Source organism: Lithobates pipiens, unplaced genomic scaffold (genome assembly GCF_037356315.1).
Source record: "Lithobates pipiens isolate NorthernLeopardFrog02 unplaced genomic scaffold, aLitPip1_a1.2 Scaffold_8, whole genome shotgun sequence".
Taxonomy (NCBI): Eukaryota; Metazoa; Chordata; class Amphibia; order Anura; family Ranidae; genus Lithobates; species Lithobates pipiens.
This window is the reverse complement of record NW_027507903.1, coordinates 209,507,812-209,531,271: the sequence shown is the minus strand read 5'-3', so window position 1 is coordinate 209,531,271 and position 23,460 is coordinate 209,507,812. Positions and strand designations below refer to the sequence as shown.

The 23,460-nt window shown below is 45.3% G+C and overlaps 1 protein-coding gene across 2 annotated transcripts in view; it reads left to right on the top strand.

The window, feature by feature from the left end:
* The window catches only part of CAV1 (caveolin 1), a 91,342-nt gene that overhangs the window by 30,334 nt on the left and 37,548 nt on the right, over nt 1-23,460 (top strand). The window lies entirely within an intron of this gene.

Sequence of the window (23,460 nt, the reverse complement as noted above, 5' to 3'; positions counted from 1 at the left end):
GTGAGCCAGGGAGGAGGAGGAGGAGGAGGAGGGAGAAGGGGACATGGTGACAGCACCTGAGGACAGCTGTCATCAGGTGATGGGGAATGACACTTACTGTTCCGTATCAGGACTTACTCTTCACTTTATTTCTATTCTGTGTATCCTTTTCTATTTCTTTATCTCTATTCTGTTTATTATTTCTATGTATTTATGTCTATTCTGTGTATCCTTTTCTATTTCTTTATCTCTATTCTGTTTATTACATAGTTACATAGTTGGTGGGGTTAAAAAGAAAGACACAGGTCCATCAAGTCCAACCTGTGTCGTTTATGTTATGTTATGTCTATGTGTTTATTTCCATTTATTTATCTCTATTCTGTTTATTATTTTTATATATTTATTTCTATTTGTTTATGTTTATCCTGTTTATTATTTCTATGTATTTATTTCTATCCTGTTTATTACTTCTTTGGATTTATTTCTATCTTGTTTGTTACTTCTATGTATTTATTTCTATCCTATTTATTACTTCTATGTATTTATCTCTATGTATCTATTTCTATCCTGTTTATTCATTTCTATTTTTTTTTCTATTCTATTTATTCATTTCTATTTATTTATCTCAATCCTATGTATTATTTCTATGTATTTATTTCTATTTGATGTATGTATTTATTTTGAATGTTTCCTGCTGATGATTGAACTGTTAGAATGCCTTGCATAGGAAAATGACTTGCTAATACAAGTGATGTGCACGTCCAGAGCTAAAGTTCATCATACATGTTACAATCTGATTGTACAATCTCTGTACAATCAACTAAGATTGCATCCATGTTTACCTGTGTAGGCACATCCTATGTATTTCCTGAGCATAAAACATCTGCGTTTAGGAAATACATCAGATACGTATACATGGGTGAACACAGATGCAAAGAAGCATTGGCATTTACAGGGGTATGGCTGCGTACAGCCATTCAGTGGTATGGCAGGTTGTATGGCTGTCTGTGTGCATGAACCCTAAGGCTGACCATACACGCTACAATTGTCTTGTACAATGTTCCTTTAGATCAGGGGTCTCAAACTGGTGGCCCGCCAGCAGTTGCAAAACTACAAGTCCCATGAGGCATTGCAAGGCTGACAGTTACAAGCATGGCTCCCACAGGCAGAGGCATGATGGGACTTGTAGTTTTGCAACAGCTGGAGGGCTGCCAGTTTGAGACCCCTGATTTAGATTGACCAAAACCTTATAATATGAGGTCAAACATTTCAATTTGTATGCACTATGGCAGGCCCCTGCACTACATAGCTGATGATAAATCTAAAGGAAATGAAATAAGAAAACCGTATTATGTATGGCCAGTTTAAAGGTTACCATACACTATACAATCTGATTGTACAATCTCCCAGATCTAACATCAAGTATATGGTTCATGAGCATGCAAATGTGTTAATAATTGAATACATCTTTTAGGCTTGTCCTCATATTACAACGTTTTAGTAAAGCTAAGGGAGATTGTAAGGCCAGCTTTAGAGAGATCAGTAGATGTGTACAACTGTCATAGAGGACATGCTGGATATGACGTCTAGTAAAATAGAATCATGTGTGTTACTCGGAAAACTGCTATAAAAAAAAAGTGATAAAAGCACTTGTGGATGTAACCAGGAATTTTTTGCATATTCCTCTGGCCCGTGTAACTGGAGGCGAGGCCAGGGTGTGTCCCTTGCCTACATACTTTGTGATACAAAGGGGACCCTCTTTCCCATCTTAGGGCTCATTCACATCATATCTATTGAACTACATTGATCTGCAGAGATCACTGCAAGGACACATGGGGGAGATTTACTAAAACTGGTGCAGCACAGAATCTGGTGCAGCTCTGCATGGTAACCAATCAGCTTCTAGGTTTTACTGTCAAATGTTAATTGAATACGCTGAAGTTAGAAGCTGATTGGTTACTATGCACAGCTGTGCCATATTCTGTGTGCACCAGTTTTAGTAAATTTCCCCCATAGGGGTTGATTTACTAAAACTGGAGGGTGCAAATTATGGTGTAGCTGTGCATAGAAACCAGTCAAATTCCAGATTTTTTTTTTTTGTCAAAGATTAATTGAGCAAGCTGAAGTTAGAAACTGATTGGCTACCATGCAAAACTGTGCTGCAGCAGATTGTGCAATCTCAAGTAAATCAACCTCATAGAATATAATGGTTACTTATGTGCCCTCTTCAAATTGTTATGTTGTGCTGCAGTGTGTTGGGCAAAAAAGTGCAGCGCAACATATTGAATGTCACCGCAGCACGCTGCTACCTGGTGCGGTGCATAGAGTTGAATGAAGTGTCATTTTGTGACCCTTTACTATAATTTCAAAAAATAAAAAATAAACCGTTTGATGTGTTGGAACTCATATAGAAGGACTTGTTCACACCAGCGCTACCCCTCACCACCTCTATACAACTCATTCTTGAAGGGCTTATTCACACTAGTGCAACCCCTCAAGTTCCCTACACAATGCACTTACTTAGGGCTCATTCACACCAACATTATCCCTCGCCACCCCTATGAAACGCACTTTCTTAGGGCTCTTTCCCACCAGTGTTACCCCTCACCACCCCTATTAAACTCACTTTTTGTAGGGCTCATTCACACCAGGGTTATCCCTCATTATCCCTACCAAATACACTTTCTTAGGCTTATTCACATCAGCTTTACACCTCACCATCCCTACACAACACACTTTCTTAGGGCTTATTCACACCGACGTTACTCCTCACCATCCCTACACAACACACTTTCTTAGGGCTTATTCACACCGACGTTACTCCTCACCATCCCTACACAACACACTTTATTGGGGCTTATTCACACCGGCATTACTCCTCACCATCCCTACACAACACACTTTCTTAGGTCTTATTCACACCAGTGTTACCCCTCACCACCCCTACAAAATGCACTTTTTTTTAGGGCTCATTCACACCAGCGTTACCCCTCCCTGCCCCTACACAACACACTTTCTTAGGGCTCATTCACACCAGCATTACTCCTCACTATCCTTACACAACACACTTTCTTAGGGCTCATATACACCAACGTTACTCCTCACCATCCTTACACAACAAACTTTCTTAGGACTCATTCACAACAGTATTACCCCTCAGCACCCCTACAAAACGCACTTTCTTAGGGCTTATTTACACCAGCGTTACCCCTCACCCTCCCACACAACACATTTTCTTCGGGCTTATTCACACCAGTGTTACTCCTCACCATCCCTACAAAATTCACTTTTTTTAGGGCTCATTCACACCAGTGTTATCCCTACACAACACACTTTGTTAGGTCTTATTTTTATCAGCGTAACTCCTCACCATCCCTGCACAACACACTTTCTTAGGGCTCCTTCACACCATTACCCCTCACTATCCCTACACAACACGCTTTTTTAGGGCTTATTCACACCGGCATTACCCCTCACCATCCCTACACAATGTACTTTCTTAGGGCTCATTCACACCAGCTTTACCCCTTACCACCCCTTTAAAACAAACTTTCTTAGGGCTTATTTTTTCCAGCGTTACTCCTTACCACCCCTACACAACACACTTTCTTAGGGCTTGTTCACACCAGAATTACCCCTCAGCACCCCTACAAAACGCATTTTCTTAGGACTCATTCACACCAGCGTTACCCCTCACCACCCCTACAAAATGCACTTTCTTAGGGCTCATTCACACCACCCAGCGTGCTAAAATACCTACCTTGTATAAGCGCGGTGCAATGCACAACACACAACAGCACAAAGTAATTTTGGTGAGCCCTTAGAGAGTTGGGGTTATGTCACCATGATTATGTAAAGAACACTCCGTCCCTACACAGTGTATATAAGCGTGCATATTTTATCGCATGAGCTAGTGTAAAAAGGCATTAGAAAATTGGAGGGTACGTCATCATGATTATGTGAAGAAAACACAACACAGACATTTTAGCAAGCAAATTGTTGTGAATAAACCCTTATAAAATGCATTGTGGGTGGGCTATGAGGGGCATTGCTACTGTAGATGAGCCCTTAGAAAGTTGGGGGGTATGTCATCATGTAAAAAAGTCACTCCCCCTCGTCATCCATATATAACACACACCAGCGTGCACACATTTTGGTGAGCCCTTAGAAAGTTGGGGGGTATGTCATCATGATTGTGTAAAGAAGACACCGCCCTTCACAATGCACACAAGCGCTCACATTTCAGCATGTGGGCTGGTGTAAACGAATGCTTAGAAAGCGCATTGTGTAAGGACAGGGAGGAGCAGCGCTGCTGTGAACGAGCCCTTAGAAAGTTGGGGGGTAGATCATCATCCTGATTATGTGAAGAAGACACCGCCGCACACAACGGACATCAGCGTGCATGCATTTTATCATGCGGATTGGTGTGAACAAGTCCCTATAAAAGTACATTGTGTAGGGCTATGAGAGGCTGTGCTGGTGTAAACAAGGCTTTGGAAAGTTGGGGGGTCATCATGATTAGGTGAAGGTGTAATACTGCGACAAGTTTCCACAAAAATATCAAATAAGATTTTCAAATGGATTCAACTTTTAGAGGGATGAGCCTGGGGTTCCTGTTTTTGCTAAAACTTGGAAAGTCATCCAAATGATGCTTCAGGTGAAAGCGCCGCTTTTTTTTTTTTTTATGTTTCCTTCAACAAATGTTCTTTGTTAGGAAACGCAAGTTCGGTGTCACTCCCAAATGACCACAATGTAAAGGAAGGCATTGTTCCTCCCACTGCACTTGAAGGTTATGGGGCTGGGTTACAAAAACATGAGCTAATAAAATTAAAGCAAAAGACCCATCAGAATGATTCTCCTAAATGAGCCAAGTTATATGGCTGGTTGCAGGGGAGAACTACTCTATGTTTTTGTAGGCCCAATTGTTGTAAATCAGCCCCATAGTGTAGTAGATGATACGTGTTTGACTAGATTTATTATTGTATCTACCCTTCTGCACAGCCGATACAGATACCAAAGGTGCTATACTGACTACAATCAACAAAATCAATTTAGATCATGGCAATTGCTACCTTTCTCAATAAGACAATAGGAAATTTTACATTTTGGCCAAAGAATCATTGATGTATAAATACATTTGCCAACTTATAATAATAATAATAGTAGTTAGGACTCATTCACTCAGATGACAACTGGCAATACAAACAGGTCCCAACCACATACCAACAAGTGGACATGGTGGCCGCTCAAGTCTGTTTACATTGCTGCCGCTATGATGCTTCACTTCATGGTGTAACAATTTTAACTCCCTGTAGGGTTTATCAGGAATTCTGCTTGCTGAATGCACCCATTGTGATGTGATGTGATGTGATGTGATGGCACCTGCATGCAGTTGCAGAGTGGTATTTCAATATGAAACTCCCAATGGGATTGTAAGAAAAGAAAATGGATTCAGGTGGTGGCAGCATCTCCTCCTGAAAACCTGCAAACTACCACTCAGGCACCTCTGGAAGGCAATCCACCATGAATTGCTTTACAGCAGGGGTTATGAATTAAGATTTACAGAGGTCCAGAAAGGACAATTTTCTAACAACAGAGGTCTGAATCGCATGATCGTTCACATCACAGCCCCCCTCCTCTTTTATCACAATTCCATTCTTACATCAGTATCCTCAGTCCCCCCTTTACATCACAGTCCCCCCTTAACTTCACAGTCCTCCACTTCACATCACAGTTTCCCCTTCACAGCAGTGTCCTCAGACCCCCTTCACAGCAGTGTCCTCAGACCCACTTTAAAGCAGTGTCCTCAGACCCCCTTCACAGCAGTGTCCTCAGACCCCCTTTAAAGCAGTGTCCTCAGACCCACTTCACAGCAGTGTCCTCAGACCCTCTTTCACAGCAGTGTCCTCAGACCCCCTTTCACAGCAGTGTCCTCAGACCCCCTTTACAGCAGTGTCCTCAGACCCACTTCACAGCAGTGTCCTCAGACCCCCTTTACAGCAGTGTCCTCAGACCCACTTCACAGCAGTGTCCTTAGACCCCCTCCACAGCAGTGTCCTCAGACCCACTTCACAGCAGTGTCCTCAGACCCCCTTTCACAGCAGTGTCTTCAGACCCCCTTTCACAGCAGTGTCCTCAGACCCACTTCACAGCAGTGTCCTTAGACCCCCTCCACAGCAGTGTCCTCAGACCCACTTCACAGCAGTGTTCTCAGACCCCCTTCACAACAGTGTCCTCAGATCCCCTTCACAGCAGTGTCCTCAGACCCCCTTCACAACAGTGTCCTCAGATCCCCTTCACAGCAGTGTCCTCAGACCCCCTTCACAACAGTGTCCTCAGATCCCCTTCACAGCAGTGTCCTCAGACCCCCTTTACAGCAGTGTCCTCAGACCCACTTCACAGCAGTGTCCTCAGACCCCCTTTACAGCAGTGTCCTCAGACCCCCTTTACAGCAGTGTCCTCAGACCCCCTTTCACAGCAGTGTCCTCAGACCCCCTTCACAACAGTGTCCTCAGATCCCCTTCACAGCAGTGTCCTCAGACCCCCTTCACAGCATTGTCCTCAGACCCCCTTTACAGCAGTGTCCTCAGACCCCCTTTCACAGCAGTATCCTCAGACCCCCTTTCACAGCAGTGTTCTCAGACCCCCTTTCACAGCAGTGTCCTCAGACCTACTTCACAGCAGTGTCCTTAGACCCCCTCCACAGCAGTGTCCTCAGACCCACTTCACAGCAGTGTCCTCAGATCCCCTTTACAGCAGTGTCCTCAGACCCACTTCACAGCAGTGTCCTCAGACCCCCTTTACAGCAGTGTCCTCAGACCCCCTTTACAGCAGTGTCCTCAGACCCCCTTTCACAGCAGTGTCCTCAGACCCCCTTCACAACAGTGTCCTCAGATCCCCTTCACAGCAGTGTCCTCAGACCCCCTTCACAGCATTGTCCTCAGACCCCCTTTACAGCAGTGTCCTCAGACCCCCTTTCACAGCAGTATCCTCAGACCCCCTTTCACAGCAGTGTTCTCAGACCCCCTTTCACAGCAGTGTCCTCAGACCTACTTCACAGCAGTGTCCTTAGACCCCCTCCACAGCAGTGTCCTCAGACCCACTTCACAGCAGTGTCCTCAGATCCCCTTCACAGCAGTGTCCTCAGACCCCCTTCACAGCAGTGTCCTCAGATCCCCTTCACAGCAGTGTCCTCAGACCCCCTTCACAGCATTGTCCTCAGACCCCCTTTACAGCAGTGTCCTTAGACCCCTTTACAGCAGTGTCCTCAGACCCCCTTTCACAGCAGTGTCCTCAGACCCACTTCACAGCAGTGTCCTCAGACCCCCTTTCACAGCAGTGTCCTCAGACCCCCTTTCACAGCAGTGTTCTCAGACCCCCTTTCACAGCAGTGTTCTCAGACCCCCTTTTCACAGCAGTGTTCTCAGACCCCCTTTACAGCAGTGTCCTCAGACCCCCTTTCACAGCAGTATCCTCAGACCCCCTTTCACAGCAGTGTTCTCAGACCCCCTTTCACAGCAGTGTCCTCAGACCTACTTCACAGCAGTGTCCTTAGACCCCCTTCACAGCAGTGTCCTCAGACCCCCTTCACAGCATTGTCCTCAGACCCCCTTTACAGCAGTGTCCTCAGACCCCCTTTCACAGCAGTATCCTCAGACCCCCTTTCACAGCAGTGTTCTCAGACCCCCTTTCACAGCAGTGTCCTCAGACCTACTTCACAGCAGTGTCCTTAGACCCCCTCCACAGCAGTGTCCTCAGACCCACTTCACAGCAGTGTCCTCAGATCCCCTTCACAGCAGTGTCCTCAGACCCCCTTCACAGCAGTGTCCTCAGATCCCCTTCACAGCAGTGTCCTCAGACCCCCTTCACAGCATTGTCCTCAGACCCCCTTTACAGCAGTGTCCTTAGACCCCTTTACAGCAGTGTCCTCAGACCCCCTTTCACAGCAGTGTCCTCAGACCCACTTCACAGCAGTGTCCTCAGACCCCCTTTCACAGCAGTGTCCTCAGACCCCCTTTCACAGCAGTGTTCTCAGACCCCCTTTCACAGCAGTGTTCTCAGACCCCCTTTTCACAGCAGTGTTCTCAGACCCCCTTTCACAGCAGTGTCCTCAGATCCACTTCACAGCAGTGTCCTCAGACCCCCTTTTCACAGCAGTGTTCTCAGACCCCCTTCACAACAGTGTCCTCAGATCCCCTTCACAGCAGTGTCCTCAGACCCCCTTCACAGCATTGTCCTCAGACCCCCTTTACAGCAGTGTCCTCAGACCCCCTTTCACAGCAGTGTCCTCAGACCCACTTCACAGCAGTGTCATCAGACCCCCTTTCACAGCAGTGTCCTCAGACCCCCTTTCACAGCAGTGTCCTTAGACCCCCTCCACAGCAGTGTCCTCAGACCCACTTCACAGCAGTGTTCTCAGACCCCCTTCACAGCAGTGTCCTCAGATCCCCTTCACAGCAGTGTCCTCAGACCCCCTTCACAGCATTGTCCTCAGACCCCCTTTACAGCAGTGTCCTTAGACCCCCTTTACAGCAGTGTCCTCAGACCCCCTTTCACTGCAGTGTCCTCAGACCCCCTTTCACAGCAGTGTTCTCAGACCCCCTTTCACAGCAGTGTTCTCAGACCCCCTTTCACAGCAGTGTCCTCAGACCCCCTTTCACAGCAGTGTTCTCAGACCCCCTTTCACAGCAGTGTCCTCAGACCCCCTTTCACAGCAGTGTCCTCAGACCCCCTTTCACAGCAGTGTTCTCAGACCCCCTTTCACAGCAGTGTCCTCAGATCCCCTTCACAGCAGTGTTCTCAGACCCCCTTTCACAGCAGTGTCCTCAGACCCACTTCACAGCAGTGTCCTCAGACCCCCTTTACAGCAGTGTCCTTAGACCCCCTCCACAGCAGTGTCCTCAGACCCACTTCACAGCAGTGTCCTCAGACCCCCTTTACAGCAGTGTCCTCAGACCCCCTTTACAGCAGTGTCCTCAGACCCCCTTTACAGCAGTGTCCTCAGACCCCCTTTACAGCAGTGTCCTCAGATCCCCTTCACAGCAGTGTCCTTAGTGTTCACCTGGTGGTTAATTTTAAAAGTTACCTCTAGCATCTAATACTTCAGCCCTCCATCCATCTCTGCTGAGCCTCCCATTTTCCTCTCAGCTGTGAGAATGACATCGACAGAGGCTGAGGGAAAAAGCAGCTTCCTAAATGGCATGAGAGTGGGTAGTGGGGTCCCCCAGGGTTCTGTGCTTGGACCAATCCTATTTAATTTGTTCTTAAATGACCTGGAGGATGGGGTAAACAGTTCAATCTCTGTATTTTCTGACAATAATAAGCTAAGCAGGGCAATAACTTCTCTGCAGGTTGTAGAAACCTTGCAAGAAGATCAGAACAAATTAATGGGGTGGGCAACTACATGGCAAATGAGGTTCAATGTAGAAAAATGTAAAATAATGCATTTGGGTGGCAAAAATGACCTGGGGTCCTAGTAGATGATAGGCTCAGCATTGGTCTGCAATGCAAAGCTGCTGCTAACAAAGCAAACAGAATATTGGCATGTATTAAAAAGGGGATTAATTCTAGAGATAAAACGATAATTCTCCCGCTCTACAAGACTCTGGTCTGGCCACACCTGGAATATGCTGTCCAGTTCTGGGCACCAGACCTCAGGAAGGATGTACTGGAAATGGAGCGAGTACAAAGAAGGGAAACAAAGCTAATAAAGGGTCTGGAGGATATTAGTTATGAGGAAAGGTTGCGAGCACTGAACTTATTCTCTGGAGAAGAGACGCTTGAGAGGGGATATGATTTCAATATACATAAGCCGTACTGGTGACCCCACAAGTGGTGGCCTCAGCGGGGAGCATCGATAGTTTCAAAAAACTATTAGATAAGCACCTGAACGACCGCAACATACAACATAATCACACACATAGGTTGGACTTGATGGACTTGTGTCTTTTCTCAACCTCATCTACTATGTAACTTCACCTCTGTGAACTACAGAACAATCCCCCCCCCCCCCCCTCTTCCTCATGTTATGGAGGAAGGGGAAGATGTTCCACCTATGGTGACACAACTGCTCATCTCTAAATAAAGTACAGTGAGTGCTGTCACCCTTGGACACAAACAGGTAAGTGCACTGAGCTCTTATGAAGCTGATAACAGAGGGGATTTTTTATTTTTTTTCAGATGAAAATAAAGAACAAAAATCCTAAAAACAAAAACAAAAAAAAACCTGATGCAGCTACCACATCTAGGGTCTGCAAAGCTGCAATATATGACATGTTTGACCTTGGTTTAGGTACACTTTTTAGGACTCAAGAGCAAAGATATACAATGTATCACTCCGCCTGCCTGTTATCCAGTCTTTATATAAGTACAAAGTATCCTTTCCTCTTTTTGATCCATTAGCGCTCTTCCTTTTCCTGCATAGCTGTGTCCTGCCCTCTGGATCTCCCTCATTCACACCTCATCATCTATTCCTGTCTCCTGTGTTTATCCCTTCTTTTTGCTGAACGTTTATCTTTTCTCTCTGGTCTGACATTTTCTCCTCATCTTTTATACAAGTTGTCTCTCTGTTTGGTGTCACTTCCAGGTCATTTAAGCACATAAAATATAACATGTTACCATGCAATCAACCAGCTCAGTGTTCAACCTCATTAGTATTCTGACAAATGAAGGTACCATCAGGTCCCTTACATTGAACTGACACCACAAGCCAAAAACATTCTTTACACGGCACAATTACAGTCAGGCTAGGCTCACACATGTCCGCCTGCGGTTTGTAGACATGTGCAGAGTAAAATATTTCGTTTCGGAATTTCGTTTTCGTCCGAAAACTTAATTTATTTAGTTACTCCCGAAATTCGTTTTTATTTATTTCGTTTTTCGTTCAAAAATTGCATTCGTCCGAAAATCCACATGAATTACGGTCGAATCTGTCTTTGAAGGCTTATGGTGTCTGTCGAATGTATAAAGAAGATTCGACGGAGCTAGTATATATAGCATACTTTAGAACCCTATTAAAGTCTATGGGACTCCAACGTTCAAAATCTAAAGTGCTAATTTTAAAGGCTAATATGCAAGTTACTGTCCTAAAAAGTGTTTGGGGACCCGGGTCCTGCCCCAGGGGACATGTATCAATGCAAAAAAATTTTTTAAAAACAGCCGTTTTTTCGGGAGCAGTGATTTTAATAATGATTAAAGTGAAACAATAAAAGTGTAATATTCCTTTAAATTTCGTAGGGGGGGGTTGTCTATAGTATGCCTGTGAAGGGGCGCATGTTTCCCGTGCTTAGAACAGTCCCTGCACAAAGTGTCATTTATGCAGGAAAAAAAGTCCTTTAAAATCACTCGCAGCTATTATGAATTGTCGGCTCCCGTAATACAGAGAACACTCATTGAAAGTCATTGATAAAAAAATAAATAAATAAATAAATAAAAAAGCGTGGGGGTCCCCCAAATTCAATTACCAGGCCCTTCAGGTCTGGTATGGATATTAAGGGGAACCCTGCCTCAAATTTAAGAAAAAATTTGACGTGGGGTTCCCCCTAAATATCCATAACCAGACCCTTCAGGTCTGGTATGGATATTAAGGGGAACCCCGCGTCAAATTTAAAAAAAAATTGACGTGGGGTTCCACCTAAAAATCCATACCAGACCCTTTATCCGAGCACGCAACCTGGCAGGCCGCAGGAAAAGAGGGGGGGACGAGAGAGCGGCCCCCCCTCCCTCCTGAACCGTACCAGGCCACATGCCCTCAACATTGGGAGGATGCTTTGGGGGTCTGTGACCCCTCAAAGCACCTTGTCCCCATGTTGATGAGGACAAGGGCCTCATCCCCACAACCCTGGCCGGTGGTTGTGGAGGTCTGCGGGCGGGGGGCTTATCAGAATCTGGAAGCCCCCTTTAACAAGGGGACCCCCAGATCCCGGCCCCCCCCTGTTTGAAATGGTAAGGGGGTACCTACCATTTCACAAAGAAAGTGTAAAAAATGGTTAAATAAAACAAACACACTTTTGAAAAATTCCTTTATTAAAAATAAAAAAATAAAAAAAAGATTCCAGCGGCGGTAATCCACTCTTGCTATCCAGCGACGGACGGTCATCTCTCCAGCGATGTCTCATGTCATCCAGCGCAGCGAATCCTCCGTCCTTCTTCTGTCTCCGTGGAGGAGACACTACAGACATTCCGGCGGCTTGATGTTTCTTATATACGGTGGGCGGGGCCACCCGTCACCTGACCCCGCCCCCCTCTGACGCAAGGGGAAACCCGGGGTTCCCCGTGACGTATGGGTGACCCCGTCCCCCCTCTGATGTAACACAGGCAGGTTTCCGTTACATCAGAGGGGGGCGGGGTCACCCATACGTCACAGGGAACCCCGGGTTTCCCCTTGCGTCAGAGGGGGGCGGGGTCAGGTGACGGGTGGCCCCGCCCACCGTATATAAGAAACGTCAAGCCGCCGGAATGTCTGTAGTGTCTCCTCCACGGAGACAGAAGAAGGACGGAGGATTCGCTGCGCTGGATGACATGAGACATCGCTGGAGAGATGACCGTTCGTCGCTGGATAGCAAGAGTGGATTACCGCCGCTGGAATCTTTTTTTTATTTTTTTATTTTTAATAAAGGGATTTTTCAAAAGTGTGTTTGTTTTATTTAACCATTTTTTACACTTTCTTTGTGAAATGGTAGGGGTACTTTTGTACCCCCTTACCATTTCAAACAGGGGGGGGGGCGGGATCTGGGGGTCCCCTTGTTAAAGGGGGCTTCCAGATTCTGATAAGCCCCCCGCCCGCAGACCTCCACAACCACCGGCCAGGGTTGTGGAGATGAGGCCCTTGTCCTCATCAACATGGGGACAAGGTGCTTTGAGGGGTCACAGACCCCCAAAGCATCCTCCCAATGTTGAGGGCATGTGGCCTGGTACGGTTCAGGAGGGAGGGGGGGCCGCTCTCTCGTCCCCCCCTCTTTTCCTGCGGCCTGCCAGGTTGCGTGCTCGGATAAAGGGTCTGGTATGGACTTTTAGGGGGAACCCCACGTCAATTTTTTTTTAAATTTGACGCGGGGTTCCCCTTAATATCCATACCAGACCTGAAGGGTCTGGTTATGGATATTTAGGGGGAACCCCACGTCAAATTTTTTCTTAAATTTGAGGCAGGGTTCCCCTTAATATCCATACCAGACCTGAAGGGCCTGGTAATTGAATTTGGGGGACCCCCACGCTTTTTTATTTATTTATTTATTTATTTTTTTATCAATGACTTTCAATGAGTGTTCTCTGTATTACGGGAGCCGACAATTCATAATAGCTGCGAGTGATTTTAAAGGACTTTTTTTCCTGCATAAATGACACTTTGTGCAGGGACTGTTCTAAGCACGGGAAACATGCGCCCCTTCACAGGCATACTATAGACAACCCCCCCCTACGAAATTTAAAGGAATATTACACTTTTATTGTTTCACTTTAATCATTATTAAAATCACTGCTCCCGAAAAAACGGCCGTTTTTAAAACTTTTTTTTGCATTGATACATGTCCCCTGGGGCAGGACCCGGGTCCCCAAACACTTTTTAGGACAGTAACTTGCAGAATCTTTTCTCTCTGTCAAATCTTTTTTCTCTGTCGAATATTTTCTCTATATAATCTTGGACTAATAGAGGTAAGGTTAGGCACATTCGACCACAGGTTCTATAGACACAGATTGTTGTCAGAGTCATGTCGAATCTCCTATTCTATATCGAACTGTTGTAACAATGAAAACGAAAATAAAGCATTTATTTATGTCGGATCTTTCGTTTTTCGGATTTTGTGCTTTCGTTATCGTTTGTCAAAACGAAAACGAAAATAGCTGAAATTCGGACGAAAATGCATTCGGACGAAAACGAATGCACATGTCTAGCGGTTTGCAGTCCGATGTCTGGTGCGGTTTTGTTCACCGGTTCAGGTGTGATTCAGGTGCAGATTTCTATTTGAATTTTCACGTAAACCAGAACCATAATCACACAGGACCCTTTTCAGAAATAGACAGCAGCCGTCCTGACATGTGTGAACCAGCTCTCCATTGAAAGCAGGTCCGATTCACATGTTATGCGTATCACATGCGATTAAAAATGCATCAGATTCACATATCGATCACTGTTACTTACATATCACAAAACACATAACTGCAGCATTCGCAGAGTCAGGCCTGATCCCTGCGAACACTAACAGTTTTTTTGGTAGTGTTTAAAGCAGTCGCTGACAGTCACGTCAGCGACTAGTCTCACTCACTCACTTAGAGGCCAAAATATCCAATCGAAGGTGCACTAGTGAAGAGGCCTACACGTTTCTGAGCCTAACAGATGAAAGTGAACAGGAAGTCACTGATCTGTCTGATTCTGTCTCCGAATACGAGCCAGTAGACACCCTGACAGATAGCTCTGATGACGGAGTACTGGTCCCTCACAAGGTCAGGCATACCCGACCCCGTTCTTCTGCTGTTGTTGAGGTGCAAGAACCGCAAGGCTCTTGTATGGAGCAGTGAGCCAGTAGTAGTGCCGCTCATCCTTCTGGTGAACTGGCAAGTACCAGCTGCCTAGTACATCCTGGTCGTACATCCAGCACTGCAGAAACTCTTGGTGACGTGGTGAGTCCCATAAGTGCAGTTCAAGCTGGTGAGATGGCTAGCACAACTAGTGTCCCATAGCCACCAAGAAGAAGACAAACACAGGCCTGTTGAGCCCATAGTGCCCTTCCTGCTGCTGAATTGGGAGCCAACCCAGAATTCAGGTGGAAACAGTTTTATGTTTCTTGATTTTTATTCACTGCAGAAAACGTGGACTTAGGCGGCGTGACACCCACTTTTATTGTTCATCCTGTCCTGACCTACCTGGTCTCTGCAACAGTGACTGTTTCAAACGCTACCACACACTAGTGGAGTATTAGTGTAGGGTACAGCACTACACAGTCCAAGGGCACACTTACACAGGGTCTCAAAAGATGAGATGGCCATCACATTTTGAGAGACCCTAATCTGAAATGTTTGCAACTTACAGTTTATAAAAAAGTGCAAAAAAATAAAAAATAAAAAAGCCAAAAATAGTTGTGGTTTTATTTTTCTTCTCTCTCTATTGTTCTCTCTCTTATGTTCGCTCTCTATTGCCTGCTCTATTGTTGGATCTCTATTGTTCTATATTTATTGTTCTCTCTCGATTGTTCCTGTATTTTAGAACTGTAATGTTTTATTTTTTACTATATTTTATTGTATTTGCTTTGCGGGTATGGTATGTCTTAGGCCGCGTACACACGGGCGGACTGTCTGTCCAACTTAGTCCACTGGAACACATTTCAGCGGACAGTCCGCTCGTGTGTAGGCTTCAGCTGACTTTTTCAGCGGACAGTCTGGCAGGCTAAGTCTTTCGGAATGTTGGAAAGACTGTCCGCTGGACTCGCATTTCGGCGGACAATCCGCCCGTGTGTGTGGCAGTCCGCCCTACGTTTGAAATGAGCGGACTTTTCCCGCCCGGAGAAAAGTCCGCTCATTTCGAGCGGGTATCCAGGTAGGCGGGGCCCGCGACGGAGACGTCGCTGACCCCGCCGCCTGGTATGGACTTAAAGGGGAACCCCAGCGCCGAAAAAAATCGGCGTGGGGGTCCCCCCCAAGTCCACAACAGACCCTTGTCCGAGCACGCTACCCGGCCGGCCAGGAATGGGGGGCGAGCGAGCGCCCCCCCCTCCTGAGCCGTACCAGGCCGCGTGCCCTCAACATGGGGGGGTGCCTTGGGGAAGGGGGGGCCGCGCGGCCCCCCCACCCCAAAGCACCTTGTCCCCATGTTGATGAGGACAAGGGCCTCTTCCCGACAACCCTGGCCGTTGGTTGTCGGGGTCTGTGGGCGGGGGGCTTATCGGAATCCGGGAGCCCCCTTTAATAAGGGGGCCCCCGGATACCGGCCCCCCACCCTATGTGAATGAGTATGGGGTACAATGTACCCCTACCCATTCACCTGTAAAATAAAAGTACCAAAAAAAACACAACACACGAGATAAAATATTTTATTGCACAGCTCCGGGGGTCTTCCGTCTTCGGGGGTCTTCTCGCCGGACTCCTCCTCTATCTTCTTGTAGCTCTTTTGCTAGCGGAGGAGTCCGGCTTTCTTCCTCGCCGCCGGCTTCTTCTCCCGACTTCGGGGGTCTTGTCCCCCTCTTCGGTTCTTCTGCCGGGCCACCGCGCCTTCTTATAGCTCTTTTACAGGCGGTGGCCCGGTCTTCTGTCGTCGCCGCCTCCCGTTCTTCTTCTTCTTCTTCTTCTCCAGGAGATGTTGACACGACGCTCTCTCCGGCTACAATGCCAGGGCCGCGCTCCGCTGGCACTTATATAGGGACAATGGGGCGGTGTCACATGGCTTTATGTCACATGGGTTGGTCACATGGGTTGATGTCACATGGGGACTATGACATCGTAAGGGGGCGGGGTCACCATGTGACCAACCCATGTGACATAAAGCCATGTGACACCGCCCCATTGTCCCTATATAAGTGGCAGCGGAGCGCGGCCCTGGCATTGTGGCCGGAGAGAGCGTCGTGTCAACATCTCCTGGAGAAGAAGAAGAAGAAGAACGGGCGGCGGCGGCGGCGACAGAAGACCGGGCCACCGCCTGTAAAAGAGCTATAAGAAGGCGCGGTGTCCCGGCAGAAGAACCGAAGAGGGGGACAAGACCTCCGAAGTCGGGAGAAGAGGCCGGCGGCGAGGAAGAAAGCCGGACTCCTCCGCTAGCAAAAGAGCTACAAGAAGATAGCGGAGGAGTCCGGCGAGAAGACCCCCGAAGACGGAAGACCCCCGGAGCTGTGCAATAAAATATTTTATCTCGTGTGTTGTGTTTTTTTTTGGTACTTTTATTTTACAGGTGAATGGGTAGGGGTACATTGTACCCCATACTCATTCACATAGGGTGGGGGGCCGGTATCTGGGGGCCCCCTTATTAAAGGGGGCTCCCGGATTCCGATAAGCCCCCCGCCCGCAGACCCCGACAACCAACGGCCAGGGTTGTCGGGAAGAGGCCCTTGTCCTCATCAACATGGGGACAAGGTGCTTTGGGGTGGGGGGGCCGCGCGGCCCCCCCTTCCCCAAGGCACCCCCCCATGTTGAGGGCACGCGGCCTGGTACGGCTCAGGAGGGGGGGGGGGGCGCTCGCTCGCCCCCCTTTCCTGGCCGGCCGGGTAGCGTGCTCGGACAAGGGTCTGTTGTGGACTTTGGGGGGACCCCCACGCCGATTTTTTTCGGCGTTGGGGTTCCCCTTTAAGTCCATACCAGGCGGCGGGGTCAGCAACGTCTCTGTCGCGGGCACGCCTACCTGGAGACGCGCTCGAAATGAGCGGACTTTCCTCCGCGTGTGTGGGCGAGTCCGTTCATTTCAAAAGTAGGGGGGATAGTATGGCGGACTTAGTCTGCCGTATTAGTCCGCTCAAAAAGTGCCGTGTGTGGGCAAGTCCGTTCATTCGAAAGTATGACGGACTGTCCGTCGGATTGTCTGACGGACTAAGTTGGCCAGACAGTCCGCCACGTGTGTACGCGGCCTTACTGTTATACTGTAATGTTACTTTGTTTTATTGTTAACCATCATTTGCTAATTAAAGGGGGCTCCCGGATTCCGATAAGCCCCCCGCCCGCAGACCCCGACAACCAACGGCCAGGGTTGTCGGGAAGAAGCCCTTGTCCTCATCAACATGGGGACAAGGTGCTTTTAGCCTGCTAGACTGCTTTTACAAGCAGTGGGAGGGAACGCCCCCCCCCCCCTTCCCCACTATCCTCCATGGTTTTCTCAGGCTCTCCTGTCCCAACAGGGAACCAGAGAATCCAGCTAGTGGTTCCACTGATCAGAGACCAGAACGGCTCCAATCATCTCTATGGCCTAAGAAACTGGAAGCTACGAACATTTCATGACTTTCATTGGATATAAACAGTGCCATTGGGAAATTGGGAAAGCATTTTATCACACCAATCTTGATGTGGTCAGATGCTTTGAGGGCAGAGGAGAGATCTAGGGTCTAATAGACCCCATTTTTTTTTTACAAGAGTACCTGTCACTACCTATTGCTATCATAGGGGATATTTACATTCCCTGAGATAACAATAAAGCCCCATACACACTATCAGATTTTCTGCTGAGTTTTTCCTTCAGATTTACCAAAACCATATAATATGAGGTCAAACCTTAGGAGTTTCAATGTGTATGCAATCAGGCAGGCCCTTGCACTACATGGTTTTGGTAAATCTGAAGGAAAAACTCAGCAGAAAATCTGATAGTGTGTATGGGGCTTAACAATGATAAAAAAAGTAAAATTCTAAGGAAAAGTTTAAAAGTAAAAAGCAAAATTAAGTAATTAAGAAAAAAAACACCCCTATCATCCTGTGCTCACGCGCAAAAGGCGAACGCAAGTGTCGGTCTGGTGTCATATGTAAACAGCAATTGCACCATGCATGTGAGGTATCACCGTGAAGGTCAGATCGAGGGCAGTAATTTTAGCAGTAGACCTCCTCTGTAAATCTAAAGTGGTAACCTGTAAAGGATTCTAAACACTTTTAAAAATGTATGTAGTTTGTCACCGATGAATTTTTAAAGCATGTCGTGTTTGGTATCCATGTACTCGGCATAGGATCATCTTTTTTATTTCATCAAACATTTGGGCAATATAGTGTGTTTTAGTGCATTCAAATTTAAAAGTGTTTTTTCTCCAAAAAAAATTGCGTTTGAAAAATCGATGTACAAATACTGTGGGGAAAAAAAAATTTGTACCCTAGTTTGTAAATGTTATAACTTTTGCGCAAACCAATAAATATATGCTTATTGACATTTTTTTACCAAAGACATATGGCCCAATACATTTTGGCCTAAATGTATGACTAAAATTGAGTTTAGATTTGGATTTTTCTTATAACAAAATGTAGAAAATAAAAAAAAATTTCAAAATTTTCTGCCTTGTTCAGTTTATATCGCAAAAAAAATAAAAATTGCAGCAGCAATCAAATACCATAAAAAGAAAGATCTAAATGTGAAAAAAAAGGATGCAAATTTTGTTTGGGTTCAACATTCCACGACCGCACCATTACCAGTTAAAGCAGCGCACTGCCAAATTGTAAAAAGGGCTCTGGTCATTGAGCAGTCTAATCTTTCGGGGCTGAAGTGGTTAGCTTAAGTTTTAAAACCGTTACATTCCTGGAATGCTGAGATTGCTAACTGTCACATTTGTCTGTGTCCTCAATCAAACTGTCAAACCATCAAATGGCTAGTATCATAACTGATCACATGTGCAGCACCATGGCAGTTGCAGATCAAACAGAAGCAGCTTCCTTGGCTGTAAAGTATAGGAGGGTTTATTTTGTTTTAAGGCTGTCAGCAGATCGGCCTCTACAAACTCAGCAGTGCCTAAAAATGGTGAGCAATTGAGCATGTGCAGAGCAGGGTGAGACTTATTTGTAATGTTTTATATAGCTATACCTGCAAAGGGGACCAACCTGTGATTACTATGCAGCAGGGTAGCCACTCAGCAGGGGAGGCCTTTACCATGATTTTCCTCATCCACAGGGATCAGCTATGTATGAAATATGTATACTTCCATTGATCCAAGCTGGACCAATGTAATTATGCTATAAAATCCCATACCTAACTTCCAGCTTTAAGAAAATGAGCACGAATCAAGCAGTCACTGCAGTATATTTACAATTGGAATCCTCGGCCTTTAATCAAATAAAAATACACAATACCTATCATTAACCTCAGCTAAAATACATAAATACATCCTGATGGAGAGCTGGCCTGAATGTGGTAATTGTTTACCATTATAAAATATATGTCTAACCTTGTAAACCAACAGCATTGTGGTCCTAATTATATCATTGCAGCCATAACTAGAATTATACATTACAAGGTTTTATGGCATTTATGCTCCCATTCTCTTTACAGCAACCAGGATCTTAACCACTTGCTTACTGGATACTTAAACCCCCCTTCTGCCCAGGCCAATTTTCAGCTTTCAGCGTTGTCACACTTTGAATGACAATTGCGCGGTCATGCAGCACTGTACCCAAATTAAAGTTTTATCATTTTTTTTTCACACTAATAGATCTTTCTTTTTTCGCTCAAGCAAGGGAGGACGTCCATTGACACCCTCCCAGCAAAGTAGGTCCATGCTGTAGCTGTCATTCTGTTATAGCCTGGACGAGAAGGGGCTAAAGTATAACTAAAGGCAAAACTTGTTTTTTTCCATTTTGGATATAAGGGAGGGTTATAACCTCTGTTTGATTTTTTCCGCCATCTTTGTCGCATTGCAGAGATTTTGCTACACTTCCTGTCCCATAGCCAAACAGGAAGTGAGAGGAAATCCCTGCAAGTGAAGGGAATTCCTTGGGGGCCCCCAGGTCACCAGAAGTAGTGTCCCCATTGGAAGATTTCTCCATCTATTACTTTTCTGTGGACAACCCAAAATTTGGGATGTTCTTTTACTTTCACTTTAGTGAGAACAGTAAACAAGAAATAGGGTGACTCTCCTTAAAGCGGATCTGCACACACTTTTCAAAGTTGATCTCACTGCTTTACAAATCTACCAAAAAGTGCTCAATGGACATTTGTTTTTGTTTTTTTAATCGTACCTTGCAATCGGTGGCCCGGTCTATGGACACATTGTTCTGTCTCTGCAGCTGTGGGCAGGGATTTTGCGGGTACCCACATCATTTCCGATGACTGCCGCACTGTCTCCTGAGATCTGGTGTCATTTATCCCAGGAGTCAGTGCGGAGAGCCAACGAGAAATCTCGTGTGATTTCACGGACGTTGCCACCCGTTGTGATGGCAACATAGATGTTTTACGCCATTTGGCACAGTTGCCACTGAGCATGCGCGGGAACCAGCAAGGACTGATGGTACTTACAATGTAATGGAACCGGGAAGTGATTGCTTGTGGGCTTCAAATGCCCACAAGCAAAATGAAAACTAATGTGCAAGATTTTTATAACTGGCGATTTGAGATAAAAACGGACCTGAATACCGGAAAGCAACATTAAAAGTGAGTAGAACGTTGGAATAATAGTAATTTGAAACTTTAAAAAAAAATTAAAAATTGTGTGCAGATCCGCTTTAACAGGGGCACAGGCAGCAATAAAAGTCTGACAGGGGGTTTAATCCCTCTCTACACCATCCTAAACTAAAAGCAAGTTTTGCCTTTAGTTATACTTTAACAAGCGAGAGTTTAATATGTTCTTGTTCTCATTTGCAATATTGTAGCCAATATGTTAACTGTTCAGTAGTCACTAGTCATTACAATTAAAGAGGAAGTAAACCCTGATGAGTTTACTTCCTCTTTCATTCCCTGCAAAGGCAAAGCATAATGGACTACTATGCATCGCATAGTAGTCCATTATGTGTCACTTACCTGACACAGGAGCCAGCAAAGTAACCGCTGTCCCCTGTAGTCCGGCACATCCATCTTCTAGGTGGGGCTCGCCGATGCGCCGCCGTTATTCAGCGAAGCCGCGATTATGTCACTCCCGCTCATGCGCACGGGAGCTACCACTCGTGGCATATCGCCGTTGAACGAGGCGCGCACAGTGCGCCTGCGCACCGCTGTCTACGGCGCATGCGCCGTATACAGCGGTGCCTGTCTTTCGACAAATATCTCCTAAACCAATATTTCTTGGACCTACAGGTAAGCCTTAATCTAGGCTTACCTGTAGCTCAAAGTTGGTTGTAAGGGTTTACAACCACTTTAACTGGGAAGTTATAATCTTTGTAATATTTCATTTTATATTAAAGTGTGTGCAAAGACAATACATTTGTGGTGTTGGAAAGTGTAGGGAAGGGTTAGAAGCTGTTTTTGTTGTCTTTGTACCCAGTTTTGTTGATCATTTTCACAGCGGCAGAAAGTGATGAGAAACGCTTAATTTTTAGAGTTATCACAAGAGCAAAAGGTGAAGCTATATATTCCTGTGGGGACACCTGTTCCATTGACAACCATATAAATGGGAATCCCTTTGTATTGTAGAGAATTCCTCTCACTTCCTGTTGCATCTCAGGGACAGGAAGTGAAAGCAAAACTCCACAACAGGACCCAGACAACCAAAAGCTAAACTAACTGACAGTGGGCTGAACCTCTCGCTACACTATCCACACACCTAAAAACATATTTTTGGAACTTTAACATTTAACAAATAGAGAAAATAGATTGGTTGGCCTTATGTATATATATATATATATATATATCTATATATATATATATATATAGATATATATATATATATATATATATATATATATATATATATATATATAGATATATATATATATATATATATATATATATAGATATATATATATATATATATAGATATATATATATATATATATATAGATATATATATATATATAGATATATATAGATATCTATATATATCACACAATGGGGGTTATTTATGAAAGGCAAATCCACTTTGCACTAAAAGTGCACTTGGAAGTGCAGTCGCTGTAGATCTGAGGGGGACATGCAAGGAAAATAAAAAACATAATTTTAGCTTGCACATGATTGGATGATAAAATCAGCAGAGCTTCCACTCACTTCAGATTTTCCCCTCCGATCTACAGTGACTGCACTTGTAGTGCAATGTGGATTTGCCTTTTATAAATAACCCCCAATGAGATAATTTACTTATTCCTGTACTAGCCTGTAATATTGTCAAACTAGTGTATGACTATATGACAGCCATATTCTCCTTTTCCTGTTCCATTGGTCTGCTCTTTACTAATACTTATTTTCCATTACACATCCTAGGAAATGTGTTGGGTGGAAAGGAATGAGTTTGTGGGCTGCTCGTTACTCATTTAGCGTGTATTTGCTTGGAGCGGCCTTGCCAGTACCACATAAAAAGAAAAACAACACTTTAATCATATTTCTCACACATTTCACTAAACATTTTGAATAGTTTATGTAAATGTACTAGCGTAACTTCAGTAATTTTTTTCATCTTTCCATCTATTAAATCTTCTGCACTTGTTTTAACTTTGGATAGTAAAAATGTTTTTTCTTTCTGCCAGTAAATACCTTATACAGCCCACTTCCTGTTTCTTGTCTGGTAAAAAGCCTAGGCTTATGACATCATGTACAGTGCTCTCACTCTAATGAGAGTTTGTCAGGAAGGAAGGGGGGTGAGTCATAAGAGGGTCAATGAAAGCTGCAGAGCTGGAGGTGTGCCTCTGTGTGTCTGTGTAAATCCAGGAAGTGAACAGGCAGCAGCTTCAGCTGCCCACAGTTAAAATCGATGTAGCCAGATTCAGTGGAGGGAGATTTCTGCAGCATATTTGGCAAGTACAGAATCACAGTATATATAAAATAATATGCAAAGTGGTTGGTGCAGTTTCTCTTTAATAACAAGTCATATGTTATATAACAATTTATACTTAATAATTCAACATATGTTAAACAGCTCAACAAGGATAAGTAAGTATTGTTGTTCTTGTCCTATGTCAATG